Here is an 18,009-nt window from a genome sequence, read left to right as displayed (position 1 = left end):
TAGCCACATTTGCCCAGGGGCTCCCGTATTGGCCAGCTTGGCTCCAGAGAGCATGGTGCGGGAGCCAGGAACCAAGGGTGCGTGGGGCTCAGAGGAGGAGGCAGGGCCCCCCTATCTGGTAGGCACAGTGGGCACACCCAGGGCCCGCGGTACTTTTAGGGACCCATGAAAATGTTTTAATTTCTATTAAATCCAGAAGAAAGCAAGCAAACTTTTAGGCTGAAGAAAATGTTACCATTTCTAAAAACATATTTATCTTTATACAAATATTGCCATAAGATACAATTTCTAATTTAATGCCTAAGACCCTTGAAAGTCATAAGGTGACCCAGGGGAGATGGATATTTGAAGGAAACAAAGGGCTTCCAGGCACCTGGGTTCTAAGGAGGAAAAGGGACAGAGTGGGGAAGGATGAGAAAGTGTTTTGTTATTGGGTCTCTTCTGCCCAAGCCACTCATTCAGTGCTTATTTACAGAGGTCCTGCCCTATGACGGCATTCAAGACAAGACAGAGGAGGTCCTTGCTCTTGTGGGGGTTCTATTCTAGTAGCAGAGAGAAAGAGATGACAGGTTCGGGTGGTCAGGGGAGCTGTCCATGACAAGGTGACATTTGAGCAGGGGGAGGGCCACAAAGCCTTCTTGAGAAGGAGCTTCAGGCAGAAAACACAGGCAGTGCAAAGGCCCCAAGGCAGGAGCAAGGCAGTCATGCAGGCTGACTAGAGGGCACAAGCCTTCTCCAGAGTCATCGCCCCACCCCCACCACCCCCAGCCTCCCAGACACGGAGGCTGTTTCAGCCACAGTTCATCACCAAGGTCAGCTTCCTAATGGAAGAGAAACCCATTCATGCCCACATCTCCATCCAAACTGTGAGGACAAGGGAGTCCAGGAGGGCCCTGCTTCACCCCTCGGTGCTGTTCCCTGCTGGCTGCAGGCATTCTAGCTTGCAGACCCCGACACTCGGTGAGGCCCAGAGGGCGCGAGAGGCCTCTTCGTCTTACATGGATCTGTAGGCTTTCCATGTGAGGCTGAAATCTCCTTAAGCCAGAAGCGTCCCCAGGATCAGTGGGCTCGGGGGTAGAGAAAGGAGGGAAGGCGCCCTGCCCCACTTCTTGCGGGGCCCTCTGGCCAGAGTGGTTTGTAAGGTGAAAACCCGCTCCAGTTCAGTAGGGCATGGAATGATATTTATCAATTAGAAGCTTGGGAGACAAGCAGGGGAACAGAGCATCCCCTCTGGGTTCTACATCTGTGCCTTGGGACAGATCAGGACACAAGTGTGAACTCAGCCTTGTGGGAAGGCCACTGGGAACCTTTGATTCTTCCTCCTGGGCGGGAAGGTACTAGGAGGTCCCTGTATGGGAGAAGCAGGGGAGAAGGGCTGTCCTGAAGGTCTGGGTTCAGGGTGGCTCTCTGGGAGCGAGGAAGGTTGTATTCTGAAGTCAGGAGATACTCTCCTAGAGGACTGAAAAACTTCTTTCAGAGAGTAGAACAAATTGCAGAGACCAGAACATCCCTGCTACGTAGCCTTGTCTAGCGGGTGCTTCCTGCAACTCTGATCCAAAGGGATCCTTTGCAAAAGGGTGAGTTTTCAGACGTAGAGACACCAAGTTCCAAATTGGGTGACCTTTGGAGAACTAACTTAACCTCTGTGAGACTCTGTTTTTCCTCATCTTCAAAAGACAGATACTAAGTGAACCTACCGCAGATGGTTGTTCTGAAGGTTTGACTAACTACATCGTTCCTATTAAACATTTAACACAGTGCATGGCACCCGGCAATCACTAAATAAATGCTTAGCTGTCGTTATTTTATGTTTTTTATTTAAAAAACATTTTCTTTAATGTTTATTCATTTTTGAGAGACAGGGCACGAGCAGGGGAGGGGCAGAGAGAGAGGGAGACACAGAATCTGAAGCAGGCTCCGGGCTCCGAGCTGTCGGCACCCAGCCTGACACGGGGCTTGAACCCACGAACTGTGAGATCATGACCTGAGCCAAAGTCAGACACTTAACCGACTGAGCCACCCAGGGGCCCCTAGCTGTTGTTATTTTAAAACCATCATTATTATTATGTGAAATGGATTAAACAGAGCTGGCGCTGTGATATCTGTGAGTTGGGGGTATAGGGCCCCGTCTCCCATTTGTTGCCGCCTCTACCTTCTCAGGCATGTCTGTGAAATTCCCAAGCCGCCTCAGGGCACCGCCTGAAACCTATGAGGAGTCTCATCTATTTATAAAGATGGGACAACTATGACCAGAGCGGGGAACGCATTGTATTAAACCATGTGTGACGGTGGTGGTGCACCTGGAACTAGAACCCAGCGTCCCTGCCCAAGTTGCTCCCCTCAACCCAGCTTTCCTCCCAGCTTGGAGGCTCCTTGGGAACCCACAAAGTCACCGTCCTCCTACTCACCAGCCAGGAGGAGGCCACAGGGGGAAGGAGCCAGGCCTTGGGGTCAGACCTGGCCTCAATCCTGCCTTGGCTTGCATCGAGGGGCGTGGCTTTGTCCGTCTGAGCCTCAGTTTCCCCACTTGTGACATGGAGATATAGCAGTGCTAACCTCATGGAGGATTTAATGGGCTTCCGCATGGAAAACATATAGCACAGTGCCAGGCACCCGGAAAATAGCTAATGTTATTACTATTACTAATTATTACCATTGTAAAAGTACACTAATGCTTTTACCATTACATTAGGTGTTCAAAAAGCACGTGCGGAACGAAGCAGTTATTCTCTGTATGTGTACTGATCCCTACCTGTGTCTTGGGAGCTCCTTGCCAAAGCACACTTCACACGGAAACACACACACACACACACACACACACACACACACACACCTGTGGGTTTTTGTGACATCCCTTCTCTCCTCACAATGGTTCGTCGCAAAGCTCCAACAGCAGCTTAAACAGCCTCAAAATAGTAAGAATAACTTCTATTCCTGTCACCCTTTTTCCCCGTAACAGGTGCAGAGAGCTAATAGATGCGATGTCATTCAGAGGCGGAGGGGGGCAGTAGGGTGGGTGTGAGGTGGCAGTGAAGACAGGAGGTAGAGAATGCGGTGGACACACCACAACAACGTGAACTTCGACCTTTTTCGTTCTGCCGCTGACATGCGGGGGTGGCCTCTCTGGGCCCCATCCTATGTGATCTGGGTAGGGAGGCCATGCGACATTGCCCCCCTCTCTGTCCAGGACACAATGAGCTACCTTCCCAGGAAATAGCAGGCCCTGTAGCCACCGGCGACGTGAGTCCCGTTCCCCTTAGCTGGTTCTGAGATGCTGCTGGGATAGAAGCTTCTTGTGGTGCCTTGTGCGTGTTACTCTCAGCCACCTGTGGCCGCTCCCAGCCAGGTCTACCTCTAACTCAGGACCCCAGGGGTGGGGAGGCTGTTGTCAGGGCCACATAACCTGGCGGTCACGGGCTCAGGCTCTGGCCTGAGGCAGCCCGCTTTTGAGTCCTGCCTGGGCCCATTGCTGGCTGTGTGACCTAGAGTAAACTACTGAACCTGACTGAGTTTCAGTGTCTTCACTTAGAAATTGGAGAAGGTGATCAGCAGGCTGTAGAGGAGGCTCAGTTAAGAAGAAGTGCCTTTGGTGCCTGAGACAACCCACAGGGCACCCCGCTCATGGGCCCCCACCTGCAGACCCTGTGGGGAAGATGAGTCCCCACGCCTTGGTGTCAGAAGTCTTTGGTAACCTGTCAGAGGCCCAAGCATGGGTCCCAGTGGAGCCCCTGAGAAAATGCCCTCATTTATGGGACCTCCACTCATCCATCTGGGAATGGGGACTGGTCCCTGCTCTCCTGCCTTAGCAGCTAACCCTCCACTGAGCCACTGTCAAACAATCCCCCTTGGGTGGTGACGTGTGGGGAGTAGGAAATGTTTACAGAGGCAAAGACACCGGTCCCAGCTGATGTTTACTGAACATTTACTCTGTGGTGAGGCCCCGCCCTAAGCACTTGGCATGCGTTATCACTTTTAAACTCGCTCACAGTAGCCCTAGAATTATCCTCATTTTGTACACGAGGTAAATGAGACTCAGAGAGGTTACTCAATTCACACAGCGAGACTGTGGCCGAGGCAGGATTAAAACTCAGATCACCTGTGTGTCTAACAGTTCCCTGGCCTGCCTCCCCATTCCCCGGGGTTGGGGGGGGGGGTTGGAAATAGCACTTGCGAGAAGGGAGGGATCATATAACCACGGATCCTCTCAGCCTAGCCAACACAGATTCTCGGCAAAGGCTCTGTCTCCAGCCTTCTCTCTCCATCCCATTCCCTCGGGCCTGGCCTCGCCTAGCCATGCTGTCTGTTCAGCCCAGTCCAAATCCCACTAGAACAAAGCCGGCAGGCAGGCAGGCCTCAGCAGGCAGGGAGCGGCACTCTAGCAGTGGGACACGACAGGCAGTTCCGCTGTCCGAGGCCCCCCCCACCCCCGCCCCTGTCAGTGCAGTGGAGCTGGCTGAACCTGACTGTGGCGGTGGGGGGGTAGGGGCACCAAAGGGTTAGGGATATGTGTGAGCATCAAGGTGCGTGCTGAGATGCTAAGCAGCCTCTGCTGGCAGGCTCCTGGCCAAGCGTTGGAGTTCCCCACTCCAGCCCCCTGGGCTCCGTCCACACCGATTCCACTTTCCCCTCTTCCCTGTGACTCGTGCTCCACTCAGCCATGGCAGACACGGAACAGAGTCACCGGGCCCACTGTCTTCTCACAGGACAGGACTGGCTATTGAATTGAACCAGTGGTTCCCACCATTGGAAATTCCCTAAGGGGGTGGAGGTGGGGGTTACGTATTCCCAGCCCCACCCCAGATCTACTAAACAAAATCATTAGGGGTGGGGCCCAGGAATAGATGTTTAACGAGTTCCCGGGGTGATTTTGGTGAGACTGGTGTTTGAGATCTGCTGAACAAGGTCACCTCTTCTTTTAGGATCTTATGTTTTACCACGCCTCCTTTCAAAGTGGATAGCCCATAGGTGGCCCTCTCCTAGGCCCCAGTGGAGAGGGGTGGGGAAGAGAGGAAAAGACTGCAAGCTCATAAGAAGTGCTTTGCAACTGCCAGTGTGTGAAAAATCACAGCCACATCTCAAGGAGTCTGATTTAGTAGGGCTGAGGTGGGCTGGGGGTACACGCTTTCCCCTGTAGGTGGTCTGCTGACCACACTGGGGGGAAGACTGGCCCTCAGGCAAAGCAGACACAAAGCCAACTCTAGAGTCAAATACAAGAGCAGACCGGGGAGGGAAAGCAACAGGTCTGATTCCCGTGTCAGACTTTCACCTGAGAGCCTCTGAATCTGCAAACCTGTCTGTGCCCCCAGCACCTCAGACCCTGGAGGCAAATGTTTATCATCCTGTGGTCAGGTCTATCCATCTCTTGAGTAGAGAATCAATCCCTCAACCCCATGAACCATGTTCTACTTGCAGTAAATTGAGCTAAGCTTCAAAATAAAAGGGTTCGAGGGGCCCCTGGGTGGCTCAGTCGGTTAAGCCACTGACTTCGGCTCAGGTCATGATCTCACGGTTCGTGGGTTCGAGTCCCATATCGGGCTCTGTGCTGACATCTCAGAGCCTAGAGCCTGCTTCGGATTCTGTGTCTCCCTCTCTCTGTCCCCCCCCCCATTTGTGCTCTGTCTCTCTCTCTCAAAAATAAATAAACATTAAAAAAAACTAAAAAATAAATAACAGGGTTCGATCCACATACATATACCTCATGACCCAGCAATCTTCTTAGGGGACACAACGGAAGTATATTCACCAAAAGGCTCAGGCAGATGGCTCCGAGAAGCACCATTATAATAGCCCTACATTAGAAATAACCTGAATGTCCATCAAGAGCAGAATGGATAAGTAAACTGTAGAACAGTCATATAAGGGAATACTATGTATCAGGGGAAATGAAGTATTGTTCTGGGCAACAATACAGATGAATCCCACTCACATACTGTGGACCGAAAGCAGCCATATGCAAAAGAGTCCATACTGTACTCTTCCAACTATATAACGTTTAAAAACAGGCAAACTTATCTGTGGATTAGAGTAAGATAAAGTTTCCCCTGTGAGGGGGTTAGTGACTGGAAGGGGAACAAAAGAGGTTTCTGGAATGGTGGTAATGTTCTGTTTCTTCATCTGGGAACCGGTTAGTTTCTGGAAAATTCATTGGGCCATACGCTTAGGATTTGTGCATTTCTCGTATGCCTATGACACTTCATTAAACAGTGTTCTAAAAATGCCAGTAAAGGGCTTCAAAGAGCTTTTAATAAAAGGGAAGACATTGAAATAATAAAAGCATTCTGGCTATGGCACATTGCACGGGATTTCATCGCTATGGGATCTTGGGTTCTTCCTGCCCCAGAAGCCAGGAAGGAGACAGTTGTCAGAAACCAAGAAGCACGGGAGCTGTGCCAGGGCATACCAGGACTGTGGAACACCAAGGTCTCAGCAGCTCCCTCTCCCACCCCCACCTGGCCCGCCCTCCGCTAACCGCAAGGGCAAGGCAAGACCGCTTTCCACTGGGTTCCCAGGCTCAGCTGAGTCCCCATTCATTGGAGTTTACTTCACTCAGCATTTTTCTGTCCTCAACGCAGTTTTCCGATCCCTTCTCTTGTTTGATCCCCTCAAAGACCCTATGAGGGAAGTTGAGACCCAGAGAGGGGGGGTCAAAAGATTTGGCCAAGGTCATACTGCCAGCAAGTGGCCCAGTCAGGACGCAAACACACGGCTTCAGATGCCAAATCCAATATTCCTTTGGCTACACCACAGAGGGGCTCTTCCCAGTAATAGCCCTGCTGACTATGTCTTCACTTAGTGAACATGCGCCTGTCAGAGCCCGTCAACAACCCAACAGTATAAGTCCTATCATTGCGTCTCCATCTGATAAGTGAAAAACCTGAGGGTCAGAAAGTCTGAGAGCCTTGTCCAAGGTCAATGTCCAATAAGATGGAACATGGATTGGAAAAATAGCCTCTCCAAGTTGAGTCCGAGCTCTGAAACACTAGTTGAGTGGTTCCCAAAGCCAGCTGGACCTCACCGAGAGCTTGTAAAAACACAGATTCCCTGGTCCCACACCAGATCCCACATTCTGGTGCTAGACTCAGGATGGGGCTGCAGAATCTGTGTTTTTAAAAGCAGGCCTAGGCATTTTGGGAGCTCAGCCCTAAACGAGGCTGCCACTGAAGTATGACAGTAGAAACAGAACAACTTAAAGGTAAAGTTTAATCGACAACTTCCAAATTAACTCACCGAGCCTCTCTAATAATTAGGGCTCTCCTAATGATGATACACACTCCACAAGAAGGTATTTGACAATAGCCCAGCTGGCTGGATAATCACTATGTTTGTGTGTGTGAGAGGGTGGGTGTAGGGACTGGTGAGGAGCATCAGGAGGGCTCTGGGGGACGGCGGGGGAGGGGTGCACGGGTCGTGTCTGCTTTTGCTCTGGTTGCTGGTTATCACTGGTGTGAGCACTTTGTAAAATTCGTCAAGTTGTAACTTACAATGGTTGATGCACCTTGCTCTTGAATGTTTACGAAAAGAAAAAAAAAAGAGTACAGAGACACTGTGTAGAGAATCTTCACAGAGTAGAGACTTATGCTAGGGATCTAATAGGGCTCTTCTAATTATATGCTTCCAAGAGTTTGAGATTCTAGGATTTGAATTTTCCAAAATGCTATGATGCTGCTGAATCGATTCTCCAGACTTCAGGAGACTCCAAATCTGTAATAGTAGCTAATGTTTAGTGAGCTTTTCATATGTCCTGGCTACTATGCTAAGAAGAGGCAGCAGCCCTACGAGGTAGATGGCATTATACACCCCTGCACCCTCAGAGAGGTGACGTTACGTGCCCAAGATCAGAGGCATAGACAGCGGTACAGGCTGAACTGGAGCGAGAGCACCCTGGCTCCAGAGCTCATGCACCCAACCATGGTGCAGTGCTGATACCAAGCTCTGCCTCTTCCCCAGGCTAAGCTCCTGGGCATCTAAAACGATGCATTTTGTGCCATGTAGTCTTGCGTTTGCTGAGAGGACCCAGAGAGAGAAGGGTGCCGCAGGTACAGACAGCAGCTCTGACCTGGGACACGTGAGCACACGCACACGAACGTTGCCCCATTGCTGGCATGCACAGTCCTGCTCAGCTTGCACCCAGACCAACTGCTGTGGGCGCCGGATCTGGCAAATGGAGAGTTCTCCATTGTGGGCTCCCAATTTTCCCAGCCAGGGGACGGGCAGGTGCCTCACAGGGGCCACTCCAGTCTCTGGGATGGAACAAGACTCAGGAGTGGGAGAAGGGGAGGGATTTCTCTCTTCCCCAGGCTCTAAACTGGAACAGGTTTAAGGCATCACCTCTTCCAGAAGGAGATGAGTTTTAGGAGATGCTTTGTTAATCAGCGGGAATATCGGGCATGTGCTTGCCCGAGGGGGAGACAACAAAATACTCCAATCCCCTTCCTCAAATTCCTGCTTTTCCCCACAGCCAAGGCACCCTTCAACTTAACCTCCCTCAACACAGTCCTCCAATATTTACAAAATAAAAGCCATGCTGCTCTGATGATTTTCTGAAGTCCTTCTGTTTTAAACAAACATACGAAAATATTTTCAGATGCAATTATATATCTGGGATCTGCCTGTAAATAATCTGATGGGGGAAGAGTTGGAGGAAACACAATTCTTGAAGCTGGGTGATGGTTTTTTTTTTTAATTTTTTAAAATGTTTATTTTTGAGAGAGAGAGAGATTGAGAGAGAGAGAGAGAGAGAGAGAGAGAGAGAACAAGTGGGGGAGGGGCAGAGACAGAGGGAGACACAGAATCCAAAGCAGGCTGTCAGCACAGAGCCTGATGTGGGGCTCGAACTCACGGACTATGAGATCATGACCTGAGCCGGAGTCAGACGCCCAACCGCCTGAGCCACCCAGTCATCCCAGTTTTTTTTTTTAATCTTCTTTTGTATGTTTCTAGTTCCTCATTAAAAAAAAAATCATGTATAGGGGCACCTGGGTGGCTCAGTCAGTTAAGCGGCTGATTTCGGCTCAGGTCATGATCTCACAGTCCGTGGGTTTGAGTCCCACATTGGGCTCTGTGCTGACAGCTCAGAGCCTGGAGCCTGCTTCGGCTTCTGTCTCCCTCTCTCTCTGCCCCTCCCCCACTCACTCTCTGTCTCAAATATAAACGTTGAAAAAAATGTTTTAAAAATCATGTATAAACTACATTGAAAAAAAAAGCCAGGGGCGCCTGGGTGGCTCGGTCGGTTGGGCGTCCGACTTCGGCTTAGGTCATGATCTCACGGTCCGTGAGTTCGAGCCCCGCGTCAGGCTCTGTGCTGACAGCTCAGAGCCTAGAGCCTGTTTCAGATTCTGTGTCTCCCTCTCTCTCTGCCCCTCCCCTGTTCATGCTCTGTCTCTCTCTGTCTCAAAAATAAATAAATGTTAAAAAAAAAATTAAAAAAAAAAAAAAAAGAAAAAGAAAAAGAAAAAAAAAGCCATACTCCTTGGCCTGTCACATAAGGCCTTTGATGACCTGGCCCCATCCTACCTCTCACTGCAGGTCTCCAAATGTTCTCCACCCAGCTGCACACCCCGGCCACACCTTGACACATGCTGCTTTCTCTTTCTGTATTGCCTTTCCTACTTTTGGTTCCTTATTTAAGCCTTATTCAGACTGATGTGCAGTGCCACCTCCTCCAAGAAGGCTTCCTTCATTGGCTCTGTAACTAGGCTGACTACCGCTCCTCTGAGCCCTCATTCCAGTCTGAGTTTGCCTCTATTTTGCTACCCACCTCAAACTATTAAACTGTCCATTTATGGGCCTGCTGCCACCAATGGTGAATCTCTGGGGACCTAGCACATCGTAAGTGCCCATTAAGTGTACTGAACTAGGTGGGGAGGGAAAAGGAGCCGTGTGACTGAAAGGAAGTGGCTTAGCTTTCCTGAGTGTCTCTTGTCTCCACACCCAGAACACAACACTAGCAACAAGGGAAGCACAGCAGACTAGAGGGTGCACGTGACAACCTGGAGACAGGCGCGTGGAGGGGTCGGTCAATGAGAGCTCTCTTCTCCGTGCTTAAATCCCATGCTCAGAAATGACTCCCCGTTGGGGCGCCTGGGCGGCTCAGTCAGTTGAGCCTCCGACTTCGGTTCAGGTCATGAGTTCGAGCCCCTCATCAGGTTCTCTGCTGTCAGCGTGGAGCCCACTTTGTATCCTCTGTCTCCCCTCTCTCTCTGCCCCTCCCCGCCTCAAAAATAAAACATAAGAAAGAAAGAAAGAAAGAAAGAAAGAAAGAAAGAAAGAAAGAAAGAAAGAAAGAAAGGGATCCGTTTCAGCTGCCCAATGACCCAGGACACCATTACAGACTGGTGACTTTAGGTGAATATTCAGAATCAATGGTTCCCTCTGTAAAATGGGACCACCGATTCTTGGAGACTTCAGGGAACTCCTCAGGACCCTTCTAGTTGTACAGTCACAGGCACCTGCCAGCTCGTTGGCGATAGTGACAGAGCGGTGTGCGGGCAGGAACGTGCGCATGTGCGTGTGGGGGTGTGTGTGCTGGTGGGTGATGGGAAAGGGGTCTGACTGATGAGGTTTATGTCCCCTGTCCCCTGAAAGGCAACTCGCAGTCTAGCGGCCAACCTGGTTGTTGACCCCAAATTGCCTTCTGGGGACGTGGGGATGTTTCACCGGCCTCCTAGACTGATGACCCGCATGGGAAGCAATACCTTCTGAACCGGACTCGGCAGAGAGGCAGAGGAGAGTGAAAAGGCCTGTGTCGTAGTCCTGCCTTCCCTGCTCGCTTGCTGTGTGACGTCAGCCAAGTTCTCAGCCTTCTCTGGTGAGGCTGCAGGGGCTCCATCTGTCTGATTCGATCCTCTCTAGGGATCTTTCCGCTCCTTACTCTTAGTTATCTGTGGCTGGGTCCGGCTAATCCTCTGTCCCTCTAACTGACCGTTCTCCTCTATGAATTAGAAATGAAGATTCATTAGCTCTCTCAGCAGATATGTGATGAGCTTCTCAGATTGGCCAGGCACCGTGCTAGACGCGGATGCCAGAGCAGTGAGCAACCCTTAGTAGGAGCCAGGAGCAGGAGACAAAAACACAAATAACTAATAACCGCAACAGTGACTTGTCTTACGAAGGAATACTTCAGGGTCCTGTGAGATGGCTTCCGCCCAAGGGAAGCACAGGGAGCTGAGTAATTGATGACCACGAACGTAACCAATAAGGCCCTGTGCACTACACGCGTGACCTCATTCAAATGTCACCTCAATCGCTGAGGAAAGGACTATCATTTGCCCTATTTTTCAAATAAGGAGACTGAGGTTTAGAGGAGTTGAGGCCCCAGGTCACACAACTAAAAATACCCAGGATTTGGACCCAGGCTTTTCTTTGTAAGCCTGTCTAGAGACCCCCATTATAAACACAAGCATTAGGACCATTAGCCATAGAAACAGTAGCATTGAGATTGTGGGCCAGCTCAGCAGGTGCTGGGGACCCAGGAAGCATGGGAAACTTCCAGAGGCTCTGTCCCATCCAATTTGGAAGAAGCCCAAAGGGCAGGGCCCATCCAGGGGGTACAAAGGTCCCTAATTGTGCCAACACCATTGCCTGGTTTTCTTTCTTTCTTTCTTTTTAAAAATTTTTTAATGTTTATTTATTTCTGAGACAGAGACAGAGCATGAGTGGGAGAGGAGCAGAGACAGAGAGAGGGAGACACAGAATGTGAAGCAGGCTCCAGGCTCTAAGCTGTCAGCACAGACCCCCATGTGGGGCTCGAACTCACAGACCGCGAGATCGTGAACTGAGCCGAAGTCGGCCGCGCATCCGACCGAGCCACCCAGGTGCCCCTGCCCAGTTTCCTTTAAGATGAGGCCCTTGCCCCGCATTCTCTCCTACCTACCTGGCCTCACCTGGCCACCAGCAATGCCAGCACCACAGCCTATCATGGGGCAGCTGGAAGGAGAACTTGTAGACCCGGGTGAGTTCATTTGTACCCAGGGAAGAAGGTGCAGGGAGCAGAGTACAGCGGCCCAACTCCCAGAGACCGGTGTAGAGGGAGCCCGCCAACCCCTCCCCAGAGAAAGTACAGCCACAGCTGACATGTAGGGGTTGGAGAATGTCCGTGTCCTTCTGGGTCTGGTCCCCTGAGTCCTTAAGGAGACCACCAAGCGTCATAGAATCAGAGGGGGGTTCCAGGGAGAACTTGACTCTCTCTAGCTCCTCTTCTATTTTACAGATGAGAAAACTGAAGCCTGGGGAGCCCCTGGCAGAGGGGGGGGTGTCACTGTTGCACTCTATCAGGCTAGCCAGCGTCATGCACATAGCATGTCCCTGCCACAGTGTAACCCGTGCTCCGTGGAGAGCCCTGGGGGAAACCTGAGCTTGCCCCCGCTTCCCCACCTGCAAAATAGCCAGTCCTTCCTGCTCTGCATGACCAACACGCTTCCTGGGGTGAATCAGTTAAGAATGGGTCATACACTAATCTAGCCACCTTTATTTTATGTGGAGGGAAATGGGCCCAGAGAGGTGTGGAACTGCCTCAGGCCACACAGCCTGCTGAGTTACAGAAATTCGAATAGTGAAATTCTCTTTCCATCTTCCCTGCTTCAAACACCCACAATTTTCAAATGACCCTGCACACTCAGCCCAGTCCCTGAACACAGGAAGCACCCAGCAAACATCAACAGTAACAATGACTGAGAGTAGTGTTCCGCGTGCAGGGCACTGCTATTCTGCCCAGGCTCAGCTCCCCATCTGTAAAAGGAGCCCTGTGCCTGCTTCTCGACCCCCCGCCTGTCTCCTGAGCCCAGGCGACCAGCTCCAGAGCGTGGCTGGCGACAGAGGCAGCCCTCCTGAGCCCTCGGCAAACCCCAGAATACTCTGCTGTTCCCTGCATCCGGGCACAGCACACCCTCTCTCCAGTGGAGGGCTGAACCCTGGCCTGGCATCTCTGTTCAGCGTTCCACTCGAGCTGTCCTGCCTCCAAAGATAGGCGTCGGATTCCTGCTTCCCCCCAGACAGGGGAACAGAGCTGCCCCCACTCACCCCACCCCACCCCCGTGCTGCCTCTGGTGCCTCTTAGACCCACAGCCTTTCGCAGCCCCTGGAGATGGGGAGCGCCCTCATTTTACAGCCAGGAGAGCTGAGGTCTCGTCAGAGTGCCTCAAGAGTCACACAAAGGCCACGGCTGGCCAGGTTATCTGACCGTCCCTTAGATCCTCCCTCCCTCCTCCACACCAGGTGGCTTTGTCCATAATGGGACCCCTCTGCCTCCCTGGACACACACAAGAAGCCAGCACCTCTTGGCCCCCTGACCCCAGCACTTCCCCCTAAAACCACAGAGGAAAATGTCCCCACATGCCCCCTGAAGGCTCATCCCCTGAAAGCCCAAGCACAGACTTCCCATTCTTCCAAGGACATGAGTCCAACTTCCTAAGCCTGCAAATGTGACCTTGCTCCTCCATGAGATCAAAGTCCTAGCCTTGCCCGTTCCCCGGCCCCAATCCCCAGCCCCAAGGCTCGGGCTGGCTACATCTCTGGCTTGGATTCATTCAGTGTACCTAGGTGCCCCTGTCCTACCCCCACCGTGCCTGCCCCAGCCATCTCCTGGTCCCGTCTCACCTTCAAAGAGCCCCCAACCGTGCCCCCCCCCGCCCCCTGCTCTGGGACAGGGCACAAGAATGGATTCACTTTGCAACCCCCTCCCCCAGCCTCCCACCCTCCAGCAGGCCTTACCTATACCCTTCAGGCAGGGGAGGGTGCCCCGGGCTGGGCTGCTGGGCTGGAGCCCTTTCCCCAAGCACCAAGCTGACAGGCTTCGGAGGGAGGTGCAGAGACTCCGAGCAGGAAAGCCCGCACGCACTCCCAAAGAGGCTGCTGAGAAAGTTGGAGTAGGTGTGTCCCAGCCCAGGAGGAGGAGGAGGAAAAAGGAGGTGGGAGAATTGAGGCGGATCATCCCCTCCTGCCAGCTCCCTGTCTCACGGAGAGGGAGGGAGGAAGCCAACTGGTTTGTGGCCCAGAACTCACAGTGGGGAATCGAGTCATGGAAAATGAGGGCTGGAAAGTTGCTGAGAAATCAGGCCCATTTCCACCTCCCTCCTCCGGCTTCCAGAAGGATAAACTGAGGCCCTAGGCAGGTAGTAGTCACGCAAGGAAACACAGAGACCATGAGGGGCCTGGGGAAGCTCTCAGCCAGTGTTCCCCACAGTCCTCCCTGACACGCAGCCCTGAGATCCCCCCAGCCTCCCAGGCCTGGTTCAAAACGCTAGCACTGCCACCCACGAGCTCAGTAACCTTGGGTGAGTTACTGAGTCTGAGCCTCAGTTTCCTTTTTTGAAAAGATGGGGATAATAATAACTCCTACCTCACGGGCTTGTTATGAGGATCAAAAAAAAAGATAAAGGTTAAATGGATGTCACTTAGCAGGAAAGTCTCCCATAAAAGGTAATTCTTCTTCTCACTGTGATTAGCTGTGAGTTTTTCCAGAAGCGACTTAACCTCCCCAAGCTCCGGTTGCTCCATCTGTGAAATGGGGGTAAGAATAAACACCGGCTTCATAAGGTCGTGCAGATTCACGGGACGGATCATGCATGGAAAGTGCCAAGCCCAGTGTCTGCCTCTCGCTAGGAGGCAAGACAGCTTAGCCTCTGTACGATTTATGGGGCGCCTCTCTGCCCTGGCTCCCCAGGTGTCTCTGCCCTGGCTCCCCAGGTGTCTCGAATGTGCTCCCTGGGTTGAGAACCAGTGTTTTAAGGGAAGGGAAGAAAAGCCAGACAGGAATCAGCTCTCCCTCCACCCTCTCTCGCCGCTGTGCTTTTTAGTTACAGAATGTAATCATTTGCTTGTTTTGTGTGAGGCCCCATACTTAACACGTTTCCGGGGGCTGCACCTGGTGCCGAGGACAGAGGGGTAAATGAAATAGTTCCTGCCCCCGCCCCCAGAGCTCAAAACGGCTCTGCAACCGTCTAACCCAACCCTCCCCACCCAGGGATGTGCATCCCCTCTGCAGCTTCCCTGGCGAAGAAGTGAGTCTTTGCTTGCACACCTCTAATTACAGGGAGCTCATTACCTCCCTCCACAGTCAGTTCTGACCCTTAGTGTCTCTGCCTGATGCTCCGCTGAGCCTCGACCCTTGAACCTGGTTAATAAGCAAGAATGCTACGTATTGTTACTGCTATTGTTCTAAGCTCTGTGACCCAAGGCAGACGACTTAAATGCGCTAAGTCTGTTTCCTCAACTCCTGGGGCTGCTCAGAACAGAGCTATTTTCTCTGCCATGTGACCACAACCGAGGCCTAGTTCTGTGGCTAGGACGTGCTTTTCTTAGAAGTTCTGGCTGGACCCTAAGGATAAGTGGAATCATTAAGGTTCTGGTCTTGGTGCTTATGAGGGAGTAATGAGGCTCTTGGCTCCTTTCCCAGCTCTCGGAAGGTATTCATTCATGGAGCTGCTGCAGCCACTGTGAGCCACACCCTTGGGGACCTGTCACCAGCATTATGGATGACCACAGTGCCAAGCAGGCTGCTGTGGTATGTTGCCCAAGACCTCCAGAGGAGCTCCCCGGCCGGGGAGGGGAGTCTCCCAGGCCTCTCTCTCCTACCAGCTGCCTCAGCCCTGGAGGAGACGCCTGGGGGTGTGCAGCGTGAGGGAAGCTCCAGTGGGCAGACTAACCTGGGCGGTTATCCACTTGACTGATTGCTGCCCAGGTCTCGGAGTCTGGGCTGATGAGGCATTAACCAGAAGGAGGGTGGTGGGGTGGCCCCTGAGCCCTTTGACTAGTCATGTGTGGAGCGGCAGGCGGCTGTCTTCCCTCGGGCCCCTCTCTGGGCCAAGGCTGGCCTCCAGCGTGTCCACCGCAGCGACAGCCTGCAGCCCCGGGGTGGGGGGAAGGGAGGAAGGGACGGGGATTGGGATGGACTGCTGAACCGCATCATGATCGCTGCCGTTCTTCCCCTCCGCACTTCCCCCGCCACTCCCGACCCGGGCTCGGGTCCTTCTTCCTTCTGGCCCCAGGACCCGACCAGGGGACCTGCTGGCCTCCACTGCCCCATGCACCATGGAAACCGGACTCCTCAGTGTCCCCCCCAAGCATGCTTGGAAACTTCTCGTTCCTGAGCTCCTGCTTACAGCTTCCTGGACATCAAAGACTGTTCCCATCCATCTTGGTACAGCCCATATGGCACCTTCCCTCCGTGAACTCCCCGACCATGCCCCTGACCTGAGCAAGAAGTAATAATAATAACAACAATGGCTAATCTTTATGTCAGCACTCAGCTCAGCAGGGATTATCTCATTTCTCTGTACACCACCCTGGTGGATTAGGCACTTTTATCATACTCTATTTTTCAGATGAAGAAACTGAAGCTCAGAAAAGCCTTAATTACTTGCCCAAGGTCACAGGCCTAGACTAAGCTAAGTTTCAAGCTCCCATCTGTCTGAACTCCTTAACCACTGGGCTGCACTGCCCCGCGTCTGTCCCTCCTCCCTGTAGTCCTCTGGCTGAAACTCCCGTGTGACCCTCTGCTTTGTGTCCTGCCTCCGTGTGTACCTCTCTTCACTTCAGCCCCTGGCCTACTCCATTTTAAATCTCCTCGGGGACAGATCTCTGTCTGACTCGATGGTTCTCAGCCAAGGCTGCACATTGGCATCACCTGGGAAGCTTTTGCCAATCCTGATGCCCAGGCCCCATCCCAGAGCAAGCACATTCTACTCTCTGGGGCTGGACCCAGGGCACCCATGTTTCCTACACGGTACCAGGCATGTTGTAGAATTAAAAGGAATTATGTCTGGGGCACTTGGGTGGCTCAGTCGGTTATGCACCCGACTCTTGGTTTCGGTTCAAGTCATGATCTCACGGTTTCGTGAGTTTGAGTTCCACATCCGGCTCTGCTCTGGCAACCGGGAGCCTGCTTGGGATTCTCTCTCTTCCTCTCTCTCTCTCTGCCCCTTCCCCACTTGCGCTGTCTTTGTCTCTCTCAAAATAAATAAAATAAAAAAGCTTTTAAAAAAATCCTTAAAAAAATAAACGAAAGGAATCACATCTGATTCTGAACCCTCTTTAGGGACCTCAGTTTCTCTACCTCAACAAAGCAGGTGTTGAACTCTGATCTTTAACTTCTACCTCTGACGTTCTAAAATTCTAATGTTCTTTTTTTTTTTAATGTTTTTAAACGTTTTTGTTCGTTTTTGACAAACAGAGTGTGAGTGGAGGAGGGGCAGAGAGAGAGGGAAACACAGAATCTGAAGCAGGCTCCAGGCTCTGAGCTGTCAGCACAGAGCCCGATGCGGGGCTTGAACTCACGAACTGCAAGATCATGACCTGAGCTGAAGTCTGACGCTTAACCGACTGAGCCACTCAGGCGCCCCTAAATTTCTAATATTCTTTACAAGGATACTGTAGGCTTCCAAAGAGACACCTAGCAAATAGTCTCTGTCCACTGCCTTTACCTGCCCGAGGAAAGCTGTATTGCCTTTGTGGACTGGGTGAGCTCTTTCTCCTCCCTCCTAGGTTTTCCTTTCTGGAACAATCCATCCACATTCGCTGTGGGGCAGAGAGTATAAGTGGGGTACCTGAGCAGTAATAAAATCTCTGACTAGGTGGCAAACTCCAGGGCACCTATAAAGTCTGAGAGCACAGATCATATTATCTTCATGTTTAACAGATGGAACGAACCCTTTTGGTTCCTTTTGGGGTGTCCTAAAGTCTCAGGTTTCTTCAGCACAAACCATAGACGCAAATCATCTGAGACAGACAGCACATCACAGATGTGTGTGCAGGGTCAGCTGACCAACATGTGGGTTGGCCCAGGGCTGAGGGGTTCCCAGGGACTAGGACTTTCGGTGCTATGACCAGGACAGTCCTGGGGAAACAGGAATGGCGGTCACCCAGTGGAGGGAACCGTGGCGTCACCACGTCACCCACAGGTGTCGCATACCCAGAGCAGGTCCCTAGTGAGTGGGGTCCACCTTGGAAGACCAGTCTTCTTGAGAGAAGATTCAGCTCACGGGGGACAGTTGGCTGACGGACTGGCTCCTTTAA

The 18,009-nt window shown here is 52.1% G+C and overlaps 1 protein-coding gene across 1 annotated transcript in view; it reads right to left on the bottom strand.

The window, feature by feature from the left end:
• Window positions 1-13,878, bottom strand: part of FAT2 (FAT atypical cadherin 2) — an 84,310-nt gene extending 70,432 nt beyond the window's left edge. Inside the window, exon 1 of the mRNA XM_043599381.1 lies at window positions 13,708-13,878. The gene's annotated coding sequence lies outside the window, so the exon portion shown is untranslated. The remainder of the gene's footprint in view (window positions 1-13,707) is intronic.
• Between the last annotated feature and the right edge of the window lie 4,131 nt (window positions 13,879-18,009).

Source organism: Prionailurus bengalensis, chromosome A1, assembly GCF_016509475.1.
Source record: "Prionailurus bengalensis isolate Pbe53 chromosome A1, Fcat_Pben_1.1_paternal_pri, whole genome shotgun sequence".
Lineage (NCBI taxonomy): Eukaryota > Metazoa > Chordata > Mammalia > Carnivora > Felidae > Prionailurus > Prionailurus bengalensis.
The sequence above is the reverse complement of the archived record's forward strand: the minus strand, read 5'-3'. Positions and strand labels throughout refer to the sequence as shown.